Here is an 18,413-nt window from a genome sequence, read left to right as displayed (position 1 = left end):
CTACAAAGAGAGTTTCAGGATAGCCAAGGCCGTTACACAGAGAAACCCTGTCTCAAGAAGCAAACAAACAAATAGAATTCAGAAGAGAAAATCAGGTCCTTGGGAGCTGGAGTCACAGGTGGTCATGAGGTGGCTGGTGTGGGAGCTGCCACCAAACTGGAATCCTCTGCAAGAGCAGCAAACACTGTCAACTGCTGAGCCATCACTGCAGCCCCAATTATTGCATTTTCTTTATCTCAAAGAAAGTAAAGGCTTATCCCTAACTATACATCTTCACAGTAAATAAAAAACACGTTTTCTCATCATAGTGTAGAGTTGAACTGTTTTGTAGAGTGAGAGTGAGCAGCGCACAGATAAATCAGCAAGATGAAGTCATGTTGTGTTGTCTCGTGGAATGTTCAGAGGCAATCTCAAGGTCTTGCTCCACCAGAAAACCACAGCCCCAAGATAATTCTTACAGTACGTGGTGCAGGCACTTTCCTGGTACTGTGATAAAGCACCACGACCAAGGTAACTTACAGGAGAAAGAGCTTATCCTGGCGTTATCAGTCTAGAGAGTTAGAGTCCACAGCGACAGGGACAGCGTGGCAGCAAGCACAGGGCCAGCACCAGGAAGCTCGGAGCTCACATCCTCACAGCAACAGCCAGCTCTCTGACAGTAAAAGAAAGAGCGGAACCGGAGAAGTGCTTTAACACAGAAGAGAGCACGAACCAGGGAAGCGCTTTAACACACCAACCCGAGCCACAAACGGCCTATCTCAGGTTTTAAAAGTTCTTTGAAAAGACAGAAGAGATAAGATTTAAACTCACAGCTACAAAGAAGAGCCTCACCAGAGATAGCGTTACCTAGCAACTGACCCGCCCCAGCAGGAAGAACAAAAGGAGTTAAGCCATGGGTGGTCTTGACCCCTTTTTCTGATTGAGAGACATAGGGAGGCTAAAAGGTCCTCAGATCAATGTCCCCGGGTCGCTTCCCGATACTTTAGTCTTGGTGTAAGGGGCAATCCAGCTCTATAGCTGAAATATTAAAGGTACCTCTTGTATTTACAGCGGTCTTTCTGGTTCTTTTTGGGACCCATCTGGGTGCATCAACTGCATTGTAAAATAAGGGTTGATTCTGGCTTACAGTTCCAGAGGGTAAGAGTCTGTGTGGTCACAGAGGTGGCATGGCACCAAGCTCGGGTACGGCGGCAAGAACAGGCCGCTTCAAATGCACATCTTGAACAGAGAACATGAAACAGAGAGCTCTGCAAGTCGATGCTGCTTCGCACCCCAGCTCCCTTCCCCCGCACTCCGCCCCCAGTCATGAGACAGGGTTTCTCTGTGTCCTGGGCTTGCTTTATAGACCAGGTTGGCCTCCAACTCACAGCAATCCGCCTGCTTCTGTCTCCTTGAGTGCTGAGATTACAGGCTTGCGCCAACCTCGCTCCTGCTTTTTAACTTCAAAGCCCACTCCCAGGGACGTCCTTCCTACAGCAAGCCTGAACCTTCCAACAGCGCCACCGCCTGGACACCAAGTGGAATACTGGAGCCTGGGAAACAGTTCTCAGTGAAACCATCATAGCACCTATTTGTAACATGTTTCCTAAAACTTGAGACATGGAAATTGTATCTTTAAGAAAGGATGTATCTGACTGGTGAGCGGCTCGCTGGTAAAGGGTGCTTGCTGCCAACCCTGGTGACCTACGTTTGATCCCCTAAATCCACAGGAGGAAGGAGTGAACAAATTCCCCGAAGTTGTCCTCTGTCCTCCACAAGCAACACATAAAATACATGTGGAAAAAAAAAAAATCACGGGGTATATCTTGGATCCTTTATTATGCTTTTAAAATAAAGATCTACTGCGAACGTTGCTCAGAGTATCAGGGAAGATGAGAAATGCAGGTGACATAAAAGTAAATGAAGCAAGCCAAAATGCACAGACCTGCAGTTCCCTTGTGCTTACACACGCCAGTCTGAAATGCCTGCTGTAGGTGAGACAGGGCCCACAAGAACCCACTCATGAAATAGTCTCTCTCTCTCTCTCTCTCTCTCTCTCTCTCTCTCTCTCTCTCTCTCTCTCTCTCTTCCTCCTTTCCTTCCTCCTCACACCCCCTCTGCATTGTGTGGACAACAATAAAGCAGCAATATAAGAAATGTTTATTTAATAAGAAAAACATTTTAAATTGCTAGGCAATCAGTCAACAGTGCTTTGTTCATCTAAGACAAAGGAAGCCCTCAAAACAAATTGTACGAACTTTGAAAAACAGATGGAAAAAGAAAACTTCTGTGTAGGCTACTTTTTTCTTAACAAATGTTCTTTATTATGAACTTATTAACTAAGCATGCGTCACTTATAACCAGACTAACCTAAACAATAGGAAAAGCAGACTAAAGCATACAATAACAATTCCATACAATACAATACAATAACAATAACAATACAATACAATACCAGTTCCCAGGAATGATTCTCCTGGTGTAATCAGCAGGATTTCTTTTGCTGGATCTAGAGTAACCAGAACTTGGAACCTCAGCAGGAGCCCTGAGCCACAAAGCCTTCCCTCGAGTGGTTCTCTCTAGGAGCATCTCCAGGAGCAATAACAGCCAAAACTATCTCAAGTCTCCAAATGCCCCGCCTCCAGTTTTGGGTTCATTTATATATCTCCTCCCAGAGTCTGTTCATGGGATCTTTTCAGCTGGCAACAATCAAGCTCCCACAAGAGGCGGTTTGTCTTCTAGTGGATTAACCTCACGTGTTCTCACAAGAATGATCCGATCCCACATTTGGGGTCATAACAAAAACAAGTTTACCTCCTTCACTTCTGAAAAGCAAGAAAACACATCGGATAAGACATATGGGGTCTCTTTGGAAAACAACTGAATAGAAATGCAGCATCACCTTAGCCGCAACTCTAGGACTGTGTGGGCAAATAGTTTTAATTTACTCACATAGTAATTAACAGATTCCTGCTGTGAAGCCAGGCATGTGAGGGAAATTGTGGAGAGGGGTAAGAGGTCTGAAGAGAGAGATGACTCATCCACCCTCTGTATACTCCAAACACAATGGTTTGTTATTTTTATTGTTGTTAGAACAAATATCTTCAAAGTTAGTGGGTCAAACAATATGACGACGACGATGATGGTTTTACTGTCTCACAGTTCTATAGGTCAAGACTCTAGGCCGAGTCTCTCTCAGTTATAGCTGGAGTATTGACTGTACATGTTCCATCAGGAGACTCCTTCTCTTTCCAACTTCCGGGTTTGGTCTCTTCTTCAACGTAGCCCTCCTCCATCCTTTTCAAAGGCAGCAGTGGAGGACCACTTCCTTCTCACATCTCTACATCTCCTGCCATCAGGTTCCCTTGGATAATATCAGGGAGAGGCTCCCATTCCTACTGGCCCATGTGATCATATTGGGCTGACCCGGGTAAACCCAGACAATCTCTCTGTGCTGGTTTGAGTGAGAAATGTCCCACCTTAGGCACTGGTACTGTGAAGACTCAGTTTCCAGTTGGCAGAGCTATTTGCAGAAGTGGCCACCCTTTGCAAGAAGTGCCACAGGGTGAGCTTTGAGATGTCACAGACTCACCTACTTCCACTTCCCTGCTTGGTGCTTTTGCTTGAGGTGGGCTTTCTCAGCCTCCTGCTCTTGCAGCCTTGCGTGGGGCTTGCCTGCCAGCCTCCCACCACATTGGCTGCTTAGCTCTCTGGAATCTGAAGCTAAATTAAACTCTCTTCCCGATTCTGTGACTCTAACATATCTACAGTCATGCATGGTGATTCCTCACTGGTTCCTAGAATTCAGACGTAGGCTCTTGGGAAGGGAGTTACAATGTGTAAAACAGGAAATTGTACTTTTCCCATTTTCCTTCTTCCTAGATCGATGTCTTGCTAGAATCTGAAAACTATGTTCCCCAAGAAATTCCAAGAAGGTTGGGTACAATGCAGCCTGACAAGTGTTCAATTTCAGGTCAGATGACTGGACTATGAGAAAATCAAGCCTAGACCTCAAAGCAGGGTCCTCTGGAAGACAGGAATTGTAACTATTTAAAGGGTAGGGATTTAACAGAACACTTGTTTCATCTGCTTTGTTGGAGTTGTTCGTAAGCGAGACACTTGTTTTCCTGAGGGTAATAAAGGGCAGGATGTACTAGCTCCTCAGCACTACACATGGCTGCAGCCTGTCCCCTGGACCCCACCCTCCACCCCGAGCTTGCATCCTAAGAAACGAGTGTTTTAAATCCTTTATCATTTTGGTCATAATCCAGTTTTCACAGCAGATTATCCTGACGTCATGTGCAAGCATGGCTAGTCATCTTGTTTTCTTTTGGAAGTTTGAAGGATTCAGAAGTTACAGCAATGCGTGCAACCCCTTGAAGACAGGATTTCCTGTGGTCGGACTTCTTTTGGACCACTCCTACAGGACCCTGGGTGTCATGTCCTCCTTAGGACAACAGATCCACCTGAGTCCCAGGTCAATGTTCTTACAGCTTGGATTCTCCCTGCTCCTGTCGACGCTTAGCATGTTTTCCTGTTTATTCTATTACATCTCCGATTTCAGCTACCCAGGCTTCTAGGTAGCCTCAGTGCTCATTTCCGGTGGCTCGGTAAACAGTAAGTACCAGGAGAAGGAGGTTCCGGGAGCGCTCCTACCGCACTGCAGGGCATACTGCGCTGGGGGACAATTCGTTCACCAACCTCCAAGACGCTAACTCTGAGGGCCACCAAAATGAGCACAGAAAGATATCTGAGTAGGCAGTTTTCAGTGAGCAGGAGTTCTAAAAGCGGCTGTACTCCTTTGTACGTGAACCTAATTTGAAAAATGTGCCGAGTCGCTATAAAATACTGCCTTCTCTGAGGCTCGAACTCAGGACCTTCAGATTATGAGACTGACGCGCTGCCTACTGCGCTAAGAAGGCGACAGAAAATAGTAGCTGGCCATGCCATAGAGGAAACGTTTGGTGTCTTTTCTTTGTCCCCACCCCCCATCCCGTCCCTGCAAGGAGTCTGCGAATTTCTGCACTTCTAAGTGGTTTTGACGTGGAGATGTTTCCAAGACAACCAACACCGACTAGTGGAAACAGACAAGTGCCTTTCATGGGCACTGAGTAGGTGGGGGTGGGGCTTGAGGGCCCTGCTTTATGAGTCTACCTGCTAAGAGTGAAAACAATGCTTGTTTGGACTGGTGGAATTAATAGAATGCGTCTCCTATTGTGGGTCAGATCCCGCAGTTGAGAGGAGTCAAGTCAATTGCATGCGATAGGATGGGCAAAGACGGAGGTGCGAAGTCCTTATGAGGATCCGAGACCCGGACAGGTGAGCTAAGTCACAGGGCTAGTGCTTAATTCCCACTCTCGCACACTTTCTTTGAACAGGGAACTGTGTTATAATCGTAAAACCACGTTAGAGCGGTGCTTAAGAGGACAACCTCTCCTGCAGGGGAACAGAGTTTGGGTGCCAGCACCTAGCCAGGGCAATCCAAAATCCTTTTGTTAACTGGGGTACGTCAGCCCAGACATGGATTTTGTGATTAAAAGCTCACACTGTGAAAGGACCAGTGCTACACAGGGATCCTGAACCCAGTGTAGTTGCTGGCTGGCTAATAGAGACTTTCTACTGGCTAAACCCGAGTCTGAGCAGCCTTTGCTGAATAGCCCACACGGCTAGAGCTGGAAGGACAGAGCTGGAGAATGCTGGCGCCCATCCCTTCCCTCTCAGGCTACACCAGCCTGTGCGCTCTCCTTTGAGCCAATCACCCCACAGGCTTTGGCTTTTCCAACACCTGTTTGCTTTTTATTTACTGTTTTGTGATGCTGGAGCTGAAATCTGGAGAATCACACATGGTAGGTCAGCTGTCCTGCATGGTCACTCCATCCTTAATCTGGTGTGTGTGGCTTCTCTCTTTGGGGACTGAGGTCTTTGCTAATTCCTCTTTTCAGTTTTAAATCACTGGGAACAGTTTTTTCCTTTCCGTTCAGACTCGACTGAAGAACCCAGTTGCCTCAATTTCTTCCACACTGCCCAATCTCGTAATCCCTATTACAAACAGATTGGTGACACCTGGCTTCTCCCGCGCTGGCGATTTACAACAGGACTCCACTGCCTGAAGTCTGGAGCCCTGAAGTCTGAACCCGAAGATTCCATAATCTCTCCGATGGAGGCTCCCAGAAGTAACCGGGTGTTCAGTTTTTGGATGCATTTTATCAAGTATTTTAGCCGTAATAACATAGCTCAACGACCACCGAGCAGGCAGATATTTCCTCTGCCTAGGAGGAAGTCAGAGCTGAATTTTGTCATCTAAAAGATAACGAGATCGGAAATCCTGTTAAATAACTTTCCACCCAGGGGGACCAGAGACAATATTTTGTAAAATTCTGCTCCCATCTCCCAAAGAAATTAACTATCCTGCTAAGACGTAATCAAGAGCCCCTCCTCGGGAGCGGCTCAGTAGTTTTGAAACGCGGGTCTGAGACTCATTTCAAGGCTCTTGTGAGATGAAATTTGGGGGGTAACTTCAGAGTAAGTTTGTAAAGCCCACGCACAGCCTGTCTAGCCCTGGAGAGTTACTGGATCAATCGGGCACAGGACGCTGCTGAGGTGAAGACCCGGCAGAGCTCGTGGACTGGCCATCTGGGACCTTGGCTCCAAGGTTCCTGCCCCCTGGTGGTGAAGCGGTTTGAGTTTAGACTGGTGCCCTTTGGAGTGGTACAGTGGCCTGTGACGTTTCTAGGAGCTGTGCGTCATGCCTCACGCGTGGGGCTTCTTCGAGTCCTCGTTTGTTCGCGTCTACTTTTGTGGTTGTTGCCACAGCAAGGCCACCAGGTAGGGACCTGGCGCTCTGAGGGTCCCTGGGGAACAGGATCAGCGGCATTGGTTCAGCAAAAGGTCTCGGGGACAATCGACTCGGAGGCTGATGCCCCGCGTTGGCCTCGCCAGCTACAGACTCGGGGACTGGGGGCGACTTCGGAGTCACAGATATTCGGTGTCACCAAAGCTCCTGATCGCGGGGACAAGGGACTGTCTCAGATTTCGGGATGAGACTTCAGACCGGACCATCCCAGCATCCAGGTAGAAGGGAAACCCAGACCTCTGGTCCTAGAGTGGTCAGTGCTGGCTCCGCCCTGCCCCCTGCGGGTCGCTTTGAGCCGGTTCCGTTTGTCGCCAGGGCTCTGCAGACCCTCAGACCAAGAGTCCAAAAGCGTCCAAGGCAAGTAATTTCTGGGGAGCCTGGAAAAGCTCATTTCAAAATCTCAAGTTCTCCACTCCTCCGGGATTTCATCAAAGGAGACGGAATGAACACGGGAGGCCATGCCCGAATTCAGACACCGACGACCTGACAACTTTCTTTCTTTTGTTTCTTCAGTTCCCGCTGAGGGAGCCATGAAACAAACGCCTTGAAGCGCAGGAGTGCTCAAAACTTCTAGTCTAGTGGCGATGGTAAAGTTCCAGCCGAGCCGGGTTTGGCACCGCTGCGACCCAAGACAAGCGTGGGTGCGCCGAGGAGACTGGGCCCTGGGCCGGGTGGGGACGGGCTGGTCCCGGACTCATTCATCACGCAGCGGCGGCTCCATGACGGAGGTCAGAGGGTCCAAGCCCCGCCGGCCGGGAACCACCAGGGTTTCCTGGCACAAACTCTGGGCCTGCGGGCCCACACACCAAACACCTACTCTCCCAACCTCCACAGCCACGAATTTAGACTGGGCTCCTGTTAGGAGTCCCTGCCGCAGAGCTGGCCTCTGTCACTCTGGTTGTCTGCCAGGCAGTTCCAGACCAGGTTGGCATTTAAGTCAGGCTGCAGGAGGGCCAGGCAAGCGTGCCTGCTGCTCTGTTCTTCCAGGAGGGAAAATATTGTCTATTTCGTCCGAGATTCCAGAACAGAATTCCAGTCTGGCATCCCCGTGTCCACAAGACCTAGGTCTGTCTCTCGCAGCCCAGCAGGGAGGCACGATCTGCCCGAGGCCTGCCACCCACTGACTTATCCAAATGGTTTTGGCGAATGGAATCAGAAATTCAGTACAACTGGGAAGAATTCAAATAGTGACTAGGGGCTAACAGGAGAACTGTGCAGCGGGCGGCTAGAAGTCGGCTTGCACGTTGTGCGTGCACTGAGCGAGTGGACTGGGCAGCCTGGGGCTGAGTCCCACAACCGTGATCAGGAAGTCATTGCAGCTGGGCTGACATTTGTTGCTCATATAAACAATGTCCTTTCTGGTCAGAGAACCTTTCTACTTGGAACAAAGCGAGGTTCATAACTTTTCCCAGCTTAAAAATTATTTTGAATCTTACAGTTTTGGGGGCATCCCTCCCCAAAAAAACCCACACCACAGCACACCACCATCCCCAAAAATACCGAACCAAAAAAGCCCCACCACGTCTTTGTATTATCAATTATTTCATGACTTATCAGTTGAGGTCGATTGGAAAGTATTTCTCAGCTGGCCGGTTAGCTCAGTTGGTTAGAGCGTGGTGCTAATAACGCCAAGGTCGCGGGTTCGATCCCCGTACGGGCCAGATGACAAAGTTACTTTTAGTCAATGGGCTCTGCCTTAAAAGGATGAAGCGAATCTACTTTGTGCAGCTGTCTAAAGCATACCCGCTTCAAACTGTTCCATCTTGAAGGAGTCCTATGCTGCCTTCTGATTTTGTGCCTTAGATTCCTGAAAGCACAGATGGAGTAGAGGACCCAGAAGGCACCCAGTCTGGAACCAGAGGGCAACAGCAGTGAATACTCAGGCCTTTCTCCCTGTCACATTTCCCACAGTGTCCCTGCTCTCCAGCCACTGCCTTCACCAGCGGACTTCCTGCAAAGCTGTGTGCATCAGAAGGCTGAGTGAGGCTCCCGGAAAACCCACAGTCCCGCCTCTGGCCGCCTCTTCATTTCTGTTTCCTTCCTAACCTGGAGACATTGAACTGAGGATTGTCGGGTTCAGAACCCCAATCTATTCTCCAATGTCCAACTGCTTAATGAGGTCCCAGAATCTTCTGGCAGAGATCTTTGCTGACAGTTGTCTGAACCTGAGCTTGTCCCTCGCAGGAGCCCCAGGGAGCCTGGCAGAGGTCGGCTTGTGGCATTTACGATGAGCTTTTTAGTGCGTGTCCCGATCATGTTATAAAAGGCAAATATCAAGCTGTGAGTGATGCAGTAAATCACATGTCCTTGGGTATTTCTCCAAACGTTAATTAGTTCTCTAATTTAAGTGCTGGTGATCAGATGAGGGCTTTATACACTAGGCAGGTACCATGCCACTAAGCCGCATCCCAGCCCTTCCAGGCTGTAAAAAGTCTATGCAGTGAATTTGTGCTCTGAAGGAACACACAGGTCTGTAGGGGTCTGCTTGCCCCTCGCAGTGTATTAGATAAGCGGTAAGTGACAACCCTCTCCTCTGCGACCTCACGAAGCCCTGAGAGGTTGTAATGCTCCAAAATCAGGAAGGCGGCGAAGGGCAGAGTGTGGCCAAGAAACACAAGGCACGAAGGCTCTGAAAGGTTGAACCCAATGAAACTGAGCTTCCGGGTGAGGAATCCCAAGAGATGGGAATTGTGGTCCAGTCATCTGAAGTGAATAAAGCAGTGAGCCAAATGCTTCTCAGACTGCAGTGGCTGCCTCAGAGAATTCCAGAAGTTAAATGGACCAAATAAATTATAGATGTTTCTAGGGCCCCAGTGTATGAGATCTTAGCTCTCAGTGTAAAATTGGGCACAAAAGACAAAGTATTCAAGGAGAGCAGCTGCGGGGGCCATTGATTGCCAGCTCTACTGTCAACACTCAAGGCCCAGCTGGCATCCCTTTGGCCTCCAGATCCCAGAACAGCACCTAGGAGTAGAACAATGGAGATCTGTGTCTCCGCGCTGTGAGGTTATGTAAGGTAGGAAAAGGTTCTGGAGTTTTCTCTATAGGATCTGCCTTTGCATAACCTTAGCTCTGCTGAGTCCCTCACACTTATGAGTAAACACAGTAGCTCAGATTTTGTTTTTTTCAAGTGTCAACCAGGTGCTTCAGATTTGTTGACCCCTGAAACGTTGCAGGCAGCGCAGCAGTCACACGATGCAGTCAGGATTCCTTTGTTAGCTGAGTGAAGACGGAATGGCTTCACTCTCCCTTTTGTGCCGTCTGCAGCCAGGCACCTTCAGAGCATGAAATGGCACCTGCCTTGCTTCCTCCATCCCATGATAGGGAGCAAGAGCAAATAACTACTTATGATTCCAGCATGGCCTGAATCTCCTCTCTCCAGCTCACCAAACCACCAAGAACTGATTTCAATGTGATCAACAGCGCCCTCTCCTTCCTCCCTCCCTCTCTCCTCTCTCTCTCTCTCTCTCTCTCTCTCTCTCTCTCTCTCTTTCTGTATTTCAAATATGAAGGGAATTCTCTTTAGTCCTTCCTTGTCACCCACTGTCAACCTGCTACACAAGCTCTTCTTTGAAGTAGCGTAGGAAGGTCTTCATTGATTGACCTAACGAGTGGATGTGCAAATACATGGTATTCTATTGTATCCTCGGTTTCCATTTTTGTCTACAGGACTACAGACATTCCCTTACAACCCACAAATAGTCTACAGTTTTCAGTCCATGCGCCCCTTTCTACTCTAGAAGGTTTGTTGAGTGTTTTCCATTTTGTCCAGTTGAATTTGGTAGCAAAAGGACTTGTCCACACCTGTCCTTTTCAGCTGCCATGATGCCAGATACCAGAGGCTCAGGACTGTTTCCTCAAGGTCTGGGAGTTTGGAAGTGGCGAGCCCTGAATAGGAAAACAGATGTTAAGTATTTCAAATAATGAGCTCTTCCTCTGCCCCAACTCACCTGTCACTGCCTGGTCTCCACAGTAACTTACCCATTAGCACACTAATCATCTAATCTCCCTATCTCCACAGCCTTGAATTTAGGCTGGGCTCCTGGTGATAGTTCCTGCTCCACTCAGAGTCTCTGCCAGGGCCGTTCCAGACCAGGTGGCCTTTAGGCCCAGGCTGCAGGAGGGACAGGGAAGCGTGCCTGCTGCTTTCTTCTTCCAGGGAGGAAATACCATCCATCTCCTTTCAGATTCCAGAACAGAAGAAATCTAGTCCTGGATCCAGATGGTCCACAGGGAACGGCCGGCCTTAGATGGTCCACTCTAGACAACCAGGGTAGAGAGGGTCCACTCAGGAGGTTCCAGCAGTGTCCTTGGTGGGTTCAATTGCAGGAATGTCAGAAGGGAACATTTCTAGCTAGAGCCTCTGGAGGGAGGCAGAGCAGAGTGTAGGGTGTTCCACACTGGCTTCTGAAGGTTAAGGACAAAAAGTGTGGTCCCAAAACGATTGCATTTGTGTAAAAAAGAGGCAGTGATGAAGGAGGAAGAGGCCGGACACCTGGAGACACCTTGAGGAAAACGTGTAGATGCTGGAGAGCATGTTTGAGAACCAAGGCCAGTGGCTAATAAGGTCAGAGAAAAGTGATTCTCCATTTTTACAGAGCTTAGAAGTGGGAAACAGACTAGTGGGAAGGGGACACTTGTCACTCAGGCCCCGTGGAGGACTTTCCACATAGTAGTGGTCGCAGTGCAGGGCAGCGGGATGCTCCCTTCTGGTGAGGCGCAGAACCACCTCTCACTATCGCGGCCGAGTTGGCAAAAACTGGGCGAGGAGCGGGAAGATTCCGGAGAAGTTAGAGAGGGCATGACATGGAGGTTTAAGGGTGAAGTCCTACACCTGGTGGCTCGGAAGCTTTTGTCAGGTTACAGTCATTTTAGCTGTCCAGAAGACCGAGTGCTCCAGGGAGCCCCAAAGCTTATACTTTGAGTAGGACAGCAAAGAGTAAGACCACGGTAGTCCAAAATACACATTGGCCCAGAGCATGCACTAGAAAAGTCATGAAGACACTGGCCAGAGGTTCAAAAGCTGAAGTGAGTGGAGGATGTGGGCATCGATCCCACTACCTCTCGCATGCTAAGCGAGCGCTCTACCATTTGAGCTAATCCCCCAGCAATAAAGAGCCTTTGCTTGTACTTTCCTTTATGCACAGTACTTCCCCTGGTACTCACAGAATTAACTCACATAGATAGGGCCGAGGAAAGTGCCCTATGAAGCCCCAAAACGCAGACTGGCCATGATTATTTCCCCACTCCTCAAAAGTGTATGGAGTTGGCAGACAGCCTGAAAACAAACCATGTTTCCACCCGGTTTTGAACCAGGGACCTCTTGCATGTTAGGCAAGCATAAAAACCACCACACTACAGAAACAGATGGTAGTCTGATGGCTTCCTAGTTTCTGTCCATATATGCAAAACTTGCACAAAGTGAGTCCAGGACAGCCAAGGGTACATAGAGAAACCCTGTTTCGAAAAACCCGCAACAAAACAAAACAAAGCAAAATAAAACCTGCTAACAAATGAGCTGATGTTGGCATTCATTGTATTTACTTAAGTTATGGGCTAAGGAAATCAAGGTAACTAAGGTAGCGGCTCCCTCCATCCACAGCTGCTGTCTGAGCACCGAGATTGCACACCGTAAGCAAAGTCCCATGGGATTCGTCCCTCTGTGGCTGTGCCTGCTGTGCTCTCATCTGTCCGGTGGTGACAGGAGCTTGGTTTCGCGTCTTGGTGACTAGGATAATCCTGCTGTGACTGTGAAGGCCCGAGAGTCTCAAAAAGATTCTGATCTGTTGCCATGAGTGTCTCAGAACAAAGTCAATGTCTCCGAACACCTCGATTCCGCTGCTGTGGCCGCGTGCCCAGCAAGGGGAGGCCCTGTGGCACTATTTTCCATTTCTAAAGGAAACTCCATGCTAGAGTACTAGCTGCTCTTGCAGAGGACCTGGCTTTGATTCCCAGCACCCGCAGGGCAGCTCAAAAGCACGTTCAGTTTAAGTAATTGGGCATCAGTCGCCCTCTTCTGGTCACATCGGACACTGCATGAAAATGAACATAATATGTTCTAAATATTAGAGGCTTTCCTGTCCTGTGCATCATCTCAGTATTCCCTTCCTTTGTGACAGCCAAAGACACACAGAAACCCTTAATACCGGAGACTTCCTGTGGCCACACTGGGCTGAAACACAGGAGCCCCTCCCCCTCCCCCTTCTTACCCCCATTCCCTGGGGACGTTCCCTCTTGGTGGGGATCCAGGGTCCCCTTAGCTCTTTCCCACTGCCCCCCTGAGCCTTTCCTCATAGCCCATCTCCGTTCCTTTGTGTCACCCACCGACCTGCAGGAGCCCTTTATCAGGAGCCGCACAGCCACCTTGCCTAGGATCCAGAGTGGTCAACAGCAACCAAAGGACAGAGTACACACCCAACAAAGACAGGATCAGATGTCTGCACCAAGAAATGTCTCAAGTGTCCTAACCACTGCCCGTGTGGACAGGCAAGACAGCATGCTTCCTAGAGAAGCCAGGCAGCCTATTGCAGCAGGCCCTGAGGGTTCCAGTAGAGCTGAGGCATCAGTGACTTCAAAGTAGCGATTGTGAATGTATTTAAGAACCTTAACTTCCCTGTAATGCCAGCACTCAGGGAGGCAGAGGCAGGGAGATCTTTGTGAGTTCAAGGCCAGCCTCATCTACAAAGTGAGTCCAGGACAGCCAAGGCTACACAGAGAAACCCTGTCTCAAAAAACAAAAATGGCGTGGGGAAAGAACCTTAACTTTTAAAAAGAAATAAAAAATACCTTACTGAAAACTCAAGCAGTTCAAGGAATGCTTAGCTTGAATAAAAGTGGTCCCCACAAGCTCATAGAGAGCAGCATTATTTGAAAGGATTAGGAGATGTGGTGTCACTGGGGTAGGTTTTGACTTATTGGAGGAAGTGTGTTACTGGGGTGGGCTCTGAAGTTTCAGAAACTCAAGCCAGTCACAATGGCTCACTCTCCCATTCTGCTGCCAATTACACATCTGACAGTGGGTTAGTATGTACACTACCCAAGGAACTAAAAAGTAAAAAAGACAAAACAAACAAACAAACAAACAAAAACAAGACATTAAGAAAGCAAATAATCCTATTTAAAAATGGAATAAAGCCGGGTGTGGTGGCACACGCCTTTAATCCCAGCACTCAGGAGGCAGAGGCAGGTGGATCGCTGTGAGTTCCTGGCCTGCCTGGTCTACAAAAGGAGTCCAGAACAGCCAAGGCTACTCAGAGAAATGCTGTCTAAGGAAAAAAAAAAAAAAAAAAAGGAATAAAGAACTAAACAGAGTTCTCAAAAGATGAAATACAAATGGCTGAGAAACAAAGATGTGGTCATCAGGGATATGCAAATCAAAACTACCTTTCGAATTCTTCTCACCTCAGGCAGAATGGCCAAGGTCCATAAAGCTAAATAAAGCTAGCCCATGCTAATGAGGTGTGGGGAAAGAGGAACTCTTATTCATTGCTAGTGGGAGCCCAAACTCTTGCAGTTTCTATGGATACCCGTGTGGTGGTTCCTCGGGAAGCTGAGAATCGATCTACCTCAAAATCCAGCTAAAACTGGTGCAGAGTGCATGCCTTTAATCCCAGAACTTGGGAGGCCTAGGCAGGACAAGCTCTGTGAGTTCTACATAGTAAGTTCCAGCACAGCCAGGGATATGCAGAGAGACCCTGTGTCAAAGAAGCAAAGAAAACAAGCAAGCTAATCAGATCCGTCTGTACTACTCTGAGGCATTCGCCCAAAGGACTGTACATCCCACTACAGACATACTAGCTCATTCAAGTTCACTGTGGCCTTAATTATAATATTCAGAAATTAGAAACAGCCCAGATGCCCATTAACTGATGAACAAATAGTGCAGTGAAATATTATTCAGGTGTAAATGACAGGTGTGAACTGTCTGGGGGGTGCTGGGCATTGAACCTGGGTCCTCTGGAAGAGCAGCTGGTGCTCTTAACTGCTGAGAATATCACATTTCAAATTCAGGAACAGAAGAAAGCTAGTCCGGGTTCTGTGTGGTCCACCGGGAACCGACCCGGGTTAGTTAGTCTACGCAGGACGTATGGATTCACATGGGCTCAGTAGCTTCGCTCAGGATGAACTCAGCAGTCGTGGCGGAGGTGTGGTGGGTTCAGAGGCTGGTTTTCAAACTAGGAATAATGTGTGGGCAGGAAGCAGGGGAATCGTGGGGTTTTCCTCACTGCCTCCTGAAAACCTGGACATGTTTTCTGGTCGGAGGACCTCTTAGCATATGAGGCTAGCGTGCTCCCATGACACTACAGGAACACGTTTCAGTAACCTGACACTGTTACTTTACAAGCCAAGGCAGACTGTATCCTTGCTGAGGTGCCACCGAGAACTTACATATCTACATTCATGGAAAAACCCGCAAAGAACACTATGGCACCAGGAATAAAAGCCGTAGGTGAGAGCAAGACAATGACACAGGCAAGGAATAAGGAGCAAATAAAGGCCCCAACAGAGTCAATGGAACAACACATCTGGAGGACGTGGGCGGCGCGCTGCTACTTCCGTGCCAAATGAGCGCTCTACCTCTTCAGCTAATCTCTCAGTGCTCTGGACCTTGTCACCCCCAGGACTGTCACGTCCCCAAACACATAGCAGAGATTAGACAATCTGCTCAAAACCACTTCAGGGCCTGAGCGCCTTTGTCGGCACTCTAATCAGTGGTTCTCAACCTGTGGGTCGCGACCCCTTCAGAGACTCCAATGACCCTTTTCACAGGGTTCGCCTAAGGCGACCAGAAAACATCTATACAATATGACTCATAACAGTAGTAAAATTACAGCTATGAATAATTAGCAGTGAAAGTGATTTTATGGCTGGGGTCACTACAATAACAGGAAGTGTATTGAGGTCGCAGCCTTAGGAAGGGTGAGAACCACAGCTCTAAGAGAGAGAGAGAAGTGGCGCCAGGGAAGTGGGCATGGGAACGCGGAGCATCAACAGACTCCTGGTGGCAGTGGAACATGCGGCTTCATTTGTTCTTAGAAAGAGGGGGAGAATGTGCTCCCTCAGGTCTGGTCAAGAAAGATGGGGAAAGGCTCTAGCAGGCCCGACTATGGCGAGCAGGCTGCCGACAGCTTTTGTATTTTACTCTTTTCTCCCTCGCTAAACCGTTAGGTTACATCCTGACGCTGACCCCCAACGTCTACTCCCTTATTTGGCCACTGACTCATCCCTGAGACCAAACAGCAAGATCCCACTATGGAACCATCAAAGTCAAAGACCGAAATGCATTATTCTGACTAACCTAAATAAAATACCCCGTCAGAACTTACCAGCAAGTCCTAGCTCATTCTCACACAGGCCTTCCCTTTCATCCTCTTAAAATTAACGCTTGCAAAGCTATTTTTGTGGCGGTTTCTGCCGGATTCAGATTCAGTCACCTTGTCTCTTTGTCTTGCTCACTAAAGGATCTCTCTGTGATGATTTGTGCTTGGGTAATTGGTGTTTGGGTGTGTTGGTTGCCTAATGAGGCTCCAGAGAGAGCACCCCGCAGTACACCCTTCAGATGGGTGTGTGTTTGGCTGAAAGTCTGAGAGCTGTAGAGAACTGCAAAATAGCAAAAGGAAAATTGTTCCCGCCCGGTTTCGAACCGGGGACCTCTCGCGTGTGAGGCGAGCGTGATAACCACTACACTACGGAAACACCCTGAAGTCGTATTTTTGTCATTTTGTAATCCAAGACAGAGGCCCCCAGAAATTACAACCAAACCAGAGAGTAAAAGCCACAGTGGAGAGGAGCGATCCTGGCATGGGAAAGGAATAAGAAATGTGACTTGGGCGGCAGAGGGAAGAGCTCAGCGAAGGAAGAAGCGCGGGTGTAGGAATTCCCGCGTTGAGACGCAGCGGTGCATCGCAGGGGAATCGCGCGCCTGTAAACCACACGGAGGGCACGAGGTTGGAAGAGCCTGATCACCCTCGAGGAGGACGTTGTAGACGCCGGAGAGCTTTCTGAGAGAACCCGCGCAGGTAGCTCAAATAGACTCAGATCCCCACGCCCACACCCCTTCCTCGAGTTTAGGAATGGAAAATTGAGACTGAGATTAGCGGAGAGGGGACCAGGTTCCAATCAGACGGAGAGCAGGTTTGTTCACGCGTCGCTGTCAGCGGCTTTGCAGGTCTGTGGGTAGTTCCTCTGAGGCGCAGAACAACCCTTGACTGACGCGTTAGCAAAGTGAGCAAAGAGATGGACAGGGAAAGAAGATTCTAGAGGGTCAGGCAGAACAGTTAGAGCACGGGTGGCTTAAGAGGAAATTGGTCATCTTGGTTGTGTAGAAGAGGTTCTGACCCAGCGTCCGGCAAGTGAGGTGCAGGAAGAAATAAAGGCGGATATTTGTTAAATGGTGCGGAAAACTTTGTTGCGTATTCGGGGGAAAACTAAAGTTTTTGTGTAGTGTGTGAGAAGAAGAAAGTGCAAGGCTAAAAAGGTTACCGTTAAGTGCTTGGATTCTTGGGCTGACGGTGCGCGAGGAACCGTACTAACTGGAGGATGTGGGCATCGATCCCACTACCTCTCGCATGCTAAGCGAGCGCTCTACCATTTGAGCTAATCCCCCGATGAAGACGACCTTTTCTTGTACTTTCTTCTGTGGGCAGCATCTCCACTGCTCGTCGATTATCTGCATGGTGCCAGACAGGATGAGAGTCAAGACTCAAATCAGAAAGGGGAGGTTCTCATGGCCTAATTGCTGAAAAGTGTAGGGAGTGAGGTAAGAGCGCGAGAGGCCAGGAAAAAGAGTTACAGTGTTTCCGCCCGGTTTCGAACCGGGGACCTCTTGCGTGTTAGGCAAGCGTGATGACCACTACACTACGGAAACGCAACGTAGCTGACTAGTTTCCTAGTTTCTACCCATTTGTTCAAAACCTGCTTAGTAGATGGTTAGATGATGGCACTTGTTGTATATTTGTGTATCTTGGGGTAGCGAAGTCAAAGTAACGAAGGTGGCTCTTCCCCTCCGCGCCCAGCCCTTGGTGACCTCACTCTACAGCCGCTGTCTGAGCACCGAGATTGCATACTGTAAGCGAAGTCCCATGGGATTTGTCCCTCTGTGGCAGCTCAAAAGTACCGTCTGTTCAAATACTCGGGCATCGTTCGCCCCCTTCTGGCCACATCGGACACTGCATGAACATACACATATAGATACTAAATATTAGAGGCTTTCCTGTGCATCATCCCAGCGTTCCCTTCCTTTGTGACAGCCAGCAACACACAGAAACCCATTCTATCAGTGTCTTAGTAGCGGTTTTATTGATGTGAAGAGACTCCACCACCACAGCATTTTCTAATAAAGGAAAACAGGTAGCTTTGGCTGGCTTTCAGTTTCAGAGGTTTAGTCCACTATCAGCATGGCGGGAAGCATGGTGACATGCAGGCAGACATGTGCTGCAGAAGGAGCTGAGAGTTCTACATCTGGATCTGCAGGCAGCAGGAAGGAGACTGTGGGACACACTGGCGTAGCTTGAGTATAGAAGACCTCAAAGCCCGCCCCACACAGTGACACACATTCCTACTCTACCACCACAGCCCACTC

At 48.8% G+C, this 18,413-nt stretch overlaps 6 non-coding genes across 6 annotated transcripts; 1 reads left to right on the top strand and 5 right to left on the bottom strand.

Annotated features, from left to right (window-relative positions):
* Nucleotides 1-4,828: 4,828 nt before the first annotated feature.
* Nucleotides 4,829-4,901, bottom strand: Trnam-cau (transfer RNA methionine (anticodon CAU)). The gene has a single exon. It is a non-coding gene; the product is annotated as a tRNA-Met (tRNA).
* Nucleotides 4,902-8,419: 3,518 nt separating this feature from the next.
* Trnai-aau (transfer RNA isoleucine (anticodon AAU)) lies at nt 8,420-8,493 on the top strand. Its single transcript has one exon. It is a non-coding gene; the product is annotated as a tRNA-Ile (tRNA).
* Nucleotides 8,494-11,865: 3,372 nt separating this feature from the next.
* On the bottom strand, nt 11,866-11,938 carry Trnaa-agc (transfer RNA alanine (anticodon AGC)). Its single transcript has one exon. It is a non-coding gene; the product is annotated as a tRNA-Ala (tRNA).
* A 4,517-nt stretch (nt 11,939-16,455) lies between these two features.
* Trnav-cac (transfer RNA valine (anticodon CAC)) lies at nt 16,456-16,528 on the bottom strand. Its single transcript has one exon. It is a non-coding gene; the product is annotated as a tRNA-Val (tRNA).
* An 837-nt stretch (nt 16,529-17,365) lies between these two features.
* Nucleotides 17,366-17,438, bottom strand: Trnaa-agc (transfer RNA alanine (anticodon AGC)). Its single transcript has one exon. It is a non-coding gene; the product is annotated as a tRNA-Ala (tRNA).
* Nucleotides 17,439-17,626: 188 nt separating this feature from the next.
* Trnav-aac (transfer RNA valine (anticodon AAC)) lies at nt 17,627-17,699 on the bottom strand. The gene has a single exon. It is a non-coding gene; the product is annotated as a tRNA-Val (tRNA).
* Nucleotides 17,700-18,413: the final 714 nt, after the last annotated feature.

The sequence above is a fragment of the Acomys russatus genome, chromosome 3 (assembly GCF_903995435.1).
Source record: "Acomys russatus chromosome 3, mAcoRus1.1, whole genome shotgun sequence".
NCBI lineage: Eukaryota > Metazoa > Chordata > Mammalia > Rodentia > Muridae > Acomys > Acomys russatus.
This window is presented reverse-complemented; position numbering and strand designations above follow the sequence as displayed.